Raw genomic sequence first — 9,361 nt, 5'->3', positions numbered from 1 at the left:
TGCCTGGCTTAATTATGTTTGGTATATGCAGGAGATTCCTACAGCTTGATAGACTGGTGCATTTAATATGAATAGTTAGCATTTATATAGTGCCTACAATATGCCAGGCACTGTGTTAAGTGCTTTACACAGACTATTTCATTTATAAGTTTAAAAAAGATTTGCAGTTACTTTGGCCCTTGCATTATGAAACAATATTACCTTAACTGTTTTTGCCACTTAGACATAGACTACAGTTCAAGAACAGTTTTCCTGAAACAATCACATGTATTTCTTAGATACCAAAGGGGACAGTTGAGAAACTGGGTGACTGGTGAGATGAGTTATCACATGTCCTCATAACCTTGTATACACGCATCACCAGTGTTCTTCATATTATAGACAACTAGGTGGCCCAGATGATAGAGTGCTAGGCCATGAGACCAGAAGACCTGAATTCAGATCTGGTCTCAGACACTTACCAGCTGCTGATACTAGTCAAGTCACTTCACCTCTGTTTGCCCTAGTTTCTTCATCTGTAAAATGGGGATAATAATACACATGTCCCCCAGGTATTTTGTTAGGATAAAATGAGATATTTATAAAGTACTTTGCAAATCGTAAAATACTATGTAAATGCTATTATTATTAGTAGTAGTATGTAAGAACTAGACCTATGATTTCATCAGTATAGGGAATTTCTAGAATTTTCGGTGCAAGGCAACACTGCCTCAGCAACCCATGTAGTCTTAGAGAATTGCTTAGGGAACTGAGAGGTTAAGCGACTTGCCCAGAGTCACATGGCCATTATGTATCAAAGACAGGCCTCCAGCCCTCATTTTCCTGACCAGAAGGCCTGCTCTCCCTCTTTACTATGCTACACTGCCTGTCTTCCATGTTATATTATAAATAATTCTATGTATGTGTATCGCTGATGATTTTAATATTATATACATATATATGTATTTCATATATTCAGATTATATTTGCAATGCTGCTTCTGACCTTGTCTTTCAACTGAAACTGTGCTGTCTAAAGTTGTCGAAATTCTTTCAATTGCCAACCTTGATAATCTTTTTCCTGTCCTCAGCCTTCTCAATTTCTATTCGTGGACATTTTTTCTTCTTTTTTTTTCCCTTTTTTTTTTTGGCTTTTTTTGTTTTAGGCAATTGGGGTTAAGTGACTTGCCCAAGGTCACACAGCTAGTAAGTGTCAAGTGTTGGGTCTGAGGCCGCATTTGAACTCAGGTTCTCCTGACTTCAGGGCCGGTGCTCTATCCACTGCGCCACCTAGCTGCCCCAAAAATATGGAACGCTTCACGAATTTGCATGTCATCCTTGCGCAGGGGCCATGCTAATCTTCTCTGTATCGTTCCAACTTTAGTATATGTGCTGCCGAAGCAAGCACTGGACATTTTTTTTTCCACCAAGACAGTACCTCCCTAATCACCTCTTAGCATCTTTTGCTGTTTTGTTATCCACATCATCCCCCTAAATTGTGGATGTTCCCTAGGGCCCTGTCTTAGGTTCCTTCCCTTTTCTTTCTCTATACGCTCTCTCTGCGATAGCATCAGCTCTGAACTGTTTAATCGTCATCTCTGCGTTAATGACTCCAAGATCTGCATATCTGGTCCTGGATTCTCTCCTGAGCTACACCCCTGCATCACTAGCTGTCTAGTGGACATTTAAAACTGGATCTCTCAAAAATGTCTCAAATTTAACATGTTCAAAACAGAGCTCTTTTTCTTTTCTCCCAAGCCCTCCCATCTACCCTATGTCTGTCAAAGGTACCACCCTTCTTCCAGACTTCCAGGTTCATAACATTGGCACTATCTTAGATTCCTATACAATTAGTTGTCAGATCTTGCTATTTCTACCTTCATAGCCTCTCTTGCCTCTGACCCTTTCTCTCTATTCATATAGCTATTACCTTAGTTTAAGCTCCCCTCGCCTCTCCCCTAGAGTATTGTGTTATCCTTCTCATTAGTCTTTCTGCCTGAAGTCTCTCATGTTCTCCACCTCCCTGCTTTCCTCCAAGAACCAGCTCAAGGACCAATTTCTATAGGAGGCCTTCCCTGCTTCCCTCAGATGCCAGTGCCATGCCATCCAGAATTACTTTGCGTCTTTTGAAATGAACCCTTTTTTGTACCCATATGTGTATGTCTCCCCCAGCAGAATGTAAGCTACTTGAGAATAGGAACATTTGTCATTTTATCCCCAGTGCTTTGCACAGTGGAAACACAGTAGATGCTTTTTGATTGAGAGACAAAGTGTATGTGTTGCCAGATTAAACACTTCTATGCTGCTTCTAGATTATTTTTCCTTTTGCAGTGCCCTGGTGATTCCATTCTTCTACACAAAATCCAAACTATTTCTCACTTAGTAATATTCAATGTTTTAACCAGGGGTGGGGAACTTATGGCCTAAAGGTTACATGTGGCCCTCTAGGTCCTCAAGTGTGGTCCTTTGACTGAATCCAAACTTCACAGAACAAATCTGCTCAATAAAAGGAGATTTTATATTTTCTATTATATAAATAAAACTTTTACATGTTTAATGTCCTTCTTAGACTTAATAAAAGGATTTGTTCTGTGAAGTTTGGATTTAGTCAAAGGGCCACACTTGAGGAACTAGAGGACCATATGTGGACTCAAGGCTGCAGGTTCCCCACAGCTGTTAGGCCTATCATAGATTGCTCCTTTTAATCCAGTACCATACTACCTTTGAAGATATTTTGATCTCATGAATCTAAGCCTGATGGCACCTTGCTCTCTTCCACGCACTCCATGGTATAACTCAATTATCGAAAGTTGCCCAAGGACTACTTTTTATCTGGAGAGTTGCCTGCATTTTTTGTCTCTGCCTTGCCTTTTCTGTCCCTTGTGCCTGAAGTGTTCTGAATTCTGTTAAATTCCTATGTGTTCTTTAAAGTCTATCTCAAATGCCACCTTCTTCAGGAGACTTTTCTTATTTCTGTTGAAAACAGACTTTTAAAAAAAATCACATTATACACCAATTTTCTGTGGTATAGTTTAAAGCACAGCCAAGTAGCCATATAGTTTAAGTTTTTAAAAGATTTCCTTATGGAAAAAAGATAATTTGCTATACTTTATATATAAAGATGATGCTAATGAGAAGTCCTCAGTGGGCCATGGTCTCAGAATTCCAGAAATTTCCTTAGGAACAGAAAACTCAGGTGATTGCTCCAGAACCTTATGCTTTTTTTTTTTGCACATGTACACATGTTTGTGTGTGTGTGTGTGTGTATGTGTGTGTGCGCGCGCATGTATGTGTGTGTGTGTTGGGATGGAGATGCCTGTACCACTAAAGGGATAGGCAAATGGGTAGCATTATTTATTTTCACTTCCATATGCATGCCTCTCTCAATGCCTTTTGAGACTTCGCTTCCCTTCAAAAGCTGATGTTTATTTTACTATGAATCTGCTTAAATAAAATACTAGAAGTGGAGGAGCAATAAACAGAAAATATGATTTGCCTTTGGCTCTGCATATTCCTAAGGGTAAGGGTGAGTTGTGTTATTCTAAGAACATTATTAGCTGACCTGTTCTAACAACATTTTCTTGATCTGAAACACTCAAGAATGGCTTGGTTCAGGTTGAGTTGAAGCTATGGCCAAGGAAGAATGAAGTTAACTAACCCATCTGGGGAATAAACAGGTGCCACTGACCATATTTACACCATATATTTTCATATATTCATTATTTTTCAGTCTAGGCTGTACACATTATTTAAGGAACAAGAAAATTCAATTCCACAAACTTTTATTGAACACCTGCTATATTTGAGGATCTTTGCTAGATACTAGAGACCTAAAGACAGAAAAAACAGTCCCTACCTTCAGGAAATTAAGTCATTTGCCAAGGATCAATTAATTAATAAGTCAAGGGGCATGATTTGATCATTATTACAGATGGGATAGGTAGATAGGTAGACAGACAGACAGACAGATAGAATACTTACTAATCATTTATTATGTGCTAGGCATTGTGCTAAGTACTGGGAATACAAATACAAGTTTTAAAAAAAAAAGCAGTTCCTTCCCTCAAGAAGCTTGTATTCTAATGGGGAAAGACAACACATAAAAATGAGCTAAAAAGTAAGGAGAGGGAGTAGGAACATACTCACATAGGAGCACAGTGTAAACAGGTTGAGAGAGAGAGTGACCTGTCCAGGATCATACAGCTAATAAATACCAGGGGTGGGATTTGAACTCTGTTTTCCCAATGAGAAAACAGGTTAAGTGACTTGCTCAGTGATTGACATAAGTATCTAGGTTAGTATTTTAACCCAGATCTTCCTGACTCCATTTTCAGTATACTGTGTGCCACATTGCATTGCTTCCCTTTGGTGGTATAGACATTTCTATATTTAGTGGACATTTTAAAGGGAATCTTAGAGAGAAAAGTACAACTTAACCTTGGGAAATCCAGTCAAGGTTTTTCTGTCCCCTTAGTCGCTCTATACTGAATTACTAAAACATCTTTCAAAGAGCTCTGCTGTTATCCTATAAGCATCACTAACCAATCAGTAGAAAGGATTCATAAGTAGCCATATCAGACTCATAGAAGAATCTCAATAAATATTTTAAAATTTTAGCTGGGCTTATCTGGATCAATGGCCTGGAATAGAGTTGTATAGTTCCTGTATCTGTTCCTACACAGGAAAAGAAATGGGAAAATTACTTACCTTTGCATTTCCTATAACACTGAGAATATCGAAAAGTATGGGCTAGTCCTTCTAAAAAAAGGACTTTGGAGATAATTTATTCTATCATTTTCCTACACATTTAAATGTATTTAACTGTCTGGATTAACCTAGTGGGTTTCCATTTATATCTTTTGTTAATTCTTTCCCACTTTGATATCCCAGAGAAACAATGCCTTACTATATGTATCATACCTATTAGGGAATTTGTCCATTACCAGTTTTATTGAGATTCAGTTTAGCCAAGCCAAATTTTCCTGCCACGGTAATATAAACACTAAAACTATGAGATAGCTTAAAATACAAAGAAATCAATTTGGCAAGGCTTGGGAGGACAAGAGAACTATTTATAACATTCACCTTGGACTTTCCTTCATTGGTTCCCAGGTCATTCCTGGAGTTATACTCCACGTAGAACATTATGTCACTACTTCAGTAATAGGTGTCATCAAAGAAATATGAAATTGAAAAAGAAAATGGGCTAGTCTATATCCTTGTGATGTTGAGAAAATGTTAAGAAGGTCTCCAGAATTTTGGATGTATCCGCTATGTTCACCTTTCCAGAGGGTATGAATGAGAAATACATAGGATGGATGGTCATGATGGATTGAATTCTGCATCATAGGAGACAATACCCATATTATTGAGATCACAGATCCATCAGAGAATTAGGGCATCACCACTTCACATTTCATCTTGTGGATGCATCTGTTCTTCTATAACTGTGTAATACAAGTGAAATTTTAAAACAACAAATAAGGGCACAACAAGAAATCTATTTAGAATAAAAAAATCATGGTTTTCAAACGGCAGTCTTGTTTCAAACACTATTTGTACTATATTGTATTTCTGGAATTTGTTGATATAAAATTGTAATGCAATTAAATTCCAAAATTCTGTATAGCTCTGAGGACAAATTAAGAACCAGTGGGTAGAAATCATGAGGAGTAGATGAGTGCAAATTTCAGTGGGTGATAAAAAATGAGACTTGGAGTTTGTTGTAATATAATTTGATTTTGCTAACATGTTTATTTTGTCAAGGATTTTTCAGTCATTTCATGTGTGAATTCATTCCTCATCTAAACAGTAAATTATTTAAGGATAGGAATCATGTTGATATTTCTTTGATCTACCCCATCACAGAAGTTTTTAGCAAACACTATTGACTGACCTATAGAAGGCCATGTAGACATTACATATTTAATTCCCTTTTCATAGTTTTTCAGAGTACTTTGTAGTCATTTGATAATTAATCTTTACAAGTCATTTTATTCTACTTATTTAAAAAATGTTGCTGGAATAACACACATTATCCATTCCTTCTCTTAAACTCCAAAGCAAAATGTCTCTGGAGGAAAAGCTTAGAAAGAGAGGTACCAACTAATTAAGCTTAATTGTATTGGCCCAAGGAGGCTGATTAGTGTAATATGTGAAACTTCCTAAATATGAAGGTTCTCTAAGGCCTAGGAAAGATTGCAAGTTAAGCAGGTTTTTTTTTGTTGTTTTGGTTTGGTTTTTGGAATTTACATAATATAGAGTCTGGGGAAAGGGAGAGCTAATTGTGGTAAAGAGCAAGAGAAAATGAATGTGGAGTTTGTACCTTGATCTTCTGGTATAAGGCTTGTGGTAGAGTGTCACAGGTATTTGTTTAATTGGTGATTTTGCCTAGGGTATAATTTGGGGGGAAAAGAATTTACCTTGTAGATCACCTAAGAAGCAAACATGAAACTTGGAGCCCACAGAATGAGTCCAGGTAAATACTGAAGACCCAAGATTACTCCACAAACCTTGTGTGTGTGTGTGTGTGTGTGTGTGTGTGTGTGTGTGTGTGTGTGTGTTTGCTTCAATAATAATAGCTTTAGGAGGAAAAATGAGCTTTTCAGCATGTGCAGCCTCTTTTGCGAAGATGGAGAATATTCCACCAAATGAGTTCCCCCCTCGACTTTCTTATTTTTGTCAAACAAGAAAAAGCACAAAAAATCATCCGTCGATATCAGCTATTATTTTCATGATCTTCATCTTTATGCTAATGACATTACTATTATGATGGTCAGTCAAGCATGAAACCTCCAAGTTTTCTTGGAGTCCCCCATTCAGTCATGTAGTCTTCTCCTGATTCTTTTATTCATTACATTTTATGTCTCCATCCATTTCTTTCCATTTTCATTTCCAACATTCTTGTCCAATGTCTTATTGCATGGACAACCATCATAGCCCCAGCCTTCACGCCAGTTCTTGTAAAGAAGTGTCCCACTGTCTTTGTCAGCACCAACTGGTCAACTGCTACCAGTAGGAAGGCAAGTCAAAGATAGTAAGCCCAGCCCACACCACTGACCCTGCTTTTGGCTCAGCGCCAGTAGCCATCATCCAAGAAAGCAACCCACCTTAAAATTCCACCTAGAGGACAGATAGGTCAGCTTCAGTGAATCAGCAAAGTGCCCTAAGGGAAACATAGGATACAGTGCTTCAGACAACTCAAACCACTGCTGTCACCTTCATCACCTCCACTCACACTTCAATGGAGACATCTTGGGACCAGGAGTCCCAAGAACTCTGGGAGAGCAATGTCTTTAAGACCACCTGCTTCCAAACTTGCTCCCAAAGACCCTATCAGCACGGAAGAGTACTGATATACAATTGTGAATCGGATGTGACCTCTTATCTGAAATTATCGTTTTCTTAATAAATTCCCTTCTGAATTTCCTTCCTAATCCATATTGGGAAGGTAATTCCCACAAGGAACACAGTGAGTATGACTCTGGGTGACAATTTCATGACACAGGAATTGAATCTGGACTAATATCCTATAATAACAATGGAATCAATTGCTTTCTCACTGGCAGTACTACAGAAGAAGGTGTGCTCTATGAGGGAAGATTGTGGAAAGGTTTCCTGCAATGGGTGGGAAGTGTAATTGGATGATTTTGAAGGTCTTCTATGACTCCAAGTCACTATGATGAAAACAAAGAGGCTTATCAGTTACTTTATTTCTTAATATAGAAGAAAAATATTCAGTAAACTAAAAATCATTATATGTTAAAGATATATATCAAATACTTCAATGAAAATAGTTATAATTAACCTACCACTTTCATTTTTCAGGGAGAATGTGGGGAAAACATCTTCAGTATTTTTTAGGGAAAAAGTATGCTTTAGAATATATTAGTTCTTATATTAATTTGCATTTTAATGACGTACCTAATGATGATGATGATGATGGTAGATATAATACTTGCTATGTGCCAGTCACTGTGCTAAGTACTTTAAAATTATTCTCATTTGATTCTAGCAACAACCTTGGGAGGCAGGTATTATTATCATCCCTATTTTACAGATGATAAAATTGAGGTTAAAGAAAGGGTAAGCAACTTGTTCAGGGTCACTGAGCTAGTATATATCTGAGGCCAGACTTGAACTCAGATCTTACTGACTCCAGGCCCAGCCCTCCATCCACTGTGCCACCTAGATATTTTATATCCCACAAATTAATGATCTTCATGTGATTTCCCAGAGAATGAATAGAAAAGCTGAAATTTAGGACTATATTACTTTAACTTGGGGTAGGATGGCTTTTGTGAATGCTAGATTTCAGGTGAGTAGCTGAGGTAAGGGAGGATTAAAGCAAAGGCTGGAAAAGCAAAGTAGCAATATGGTCTGGAGGAAGACTGTGGTCATTAATGGAGCATTTACTAATGGACAGTTAATATAAACAATGAGGCACACTAGGAAGGCAGACTGAAATTTGACATGAGGGTTGTATCAATGGGGAACAGAAAGCTGCTTCTGGCAGTAGCTCCTGATAAAGCCCACTCCTTTTCCAGAAAGTATCTTCACCTTCCATTGTCTGCATTCCATGAATCTTATTTGTCACTTAAAATGAATGATCTTCTAGTCCTCTATACCCTCTGCTTTTTTAGATCACAATCATTTCCTGAAGCCCTCCCTCCCCGTTAACTCGCTTTCTTCATCTTTTTTTTAACATCTGACTTTGTATCCAATAGATCTTTAATATTCTTAGTTATGAGAAAAAACATGCACAGAATAAGTTGACTCTTGGATGAGCTAGGAGTCTCTAGTACCCTTTGTCTAAGGTGGAGGACCAGCATGCCTTACCATCTGCCCAGCCACTTTATCCTAAATTCTTCTGGACATTTCCATTTGACCTGTTAATGCACCATTAGGATTTCTGGGCCTTTCCATCTTTCCAGCATCTGAACTTTCATATATGTGTTGTCTTCCTTAATTAATGGGAGTTCCTTGAAAGCAGGGATTGTATCACTTTTTTTCTATTTCTATCCCCATCACTTTGCACACTGTTTGGAACACATTAAGCACTTAATAAATGCTTTGATGCCATGAAATTTGGTTCATTTATTTAGAAAAAATGTAATGACTTAACTTAAAACATCCATTTTTACCACAAAGTGAAGAATACAGGTCAACTGGAACCAAAGTCAAAGTAAAGACTATTTTTAGATCAAATAATTACAAAATCTTGGAGTTGAAAGGACTTCAGAAATGCTTTAATCTAACTGTATTAGAACAAGAATTCCCCTTGCCCCCTACAAAATCCCAAACAAGTGATCATCTAGCATTTAATTGAAGACTTTTAGTGAGAGAAATCCCATTACTTCTGAAGGCATTCCATCGCCCTTTTA

General features: G+C 37.6%; 1 non-coding gene across 1 annotated transcript; it reads right to left on the bottom strand.

The window, feature by feature from the left end:
- Window positions 1–1,279: 1,279 nt before the first annotated feature.
- On the bottom strand, window positions 1,280–1,386 carry LOC144455231 (U6 spliceosomal RNA). The gene has a single exon (XR_013483946.1). It is a non-coding gene; the product is annotated as a U6 spliceosomal RNA (small nuclear RNA).
- Between the last annotated feature and the right edge of the window lie 7,975 nt (window positions 1,387–9,361).

This window comes from Phascolarctos cinereus, unplaced genomic scaffold (assembly GCF_003287225.1).
Source record: "Phascolarctos cinereus isolate Bilbo 61053 unplaced genomic scaffold, phaCin_HiC Scaffold_1;HRSCAF=81, whole genome shotgun sequence".
Taxonomy (NCBI): Eukaryota; Metazoa; Chordata; class Mammalia; order Diprotodontia; family Phascolarctidae; genus Phascolarctos; species Phascolarctos cinereus.
The sequence above is the reverse complement of the archived record's forward strand: the minus strand, read 5'-3'. Positions and strand labels throughout refer to the sequence as shown.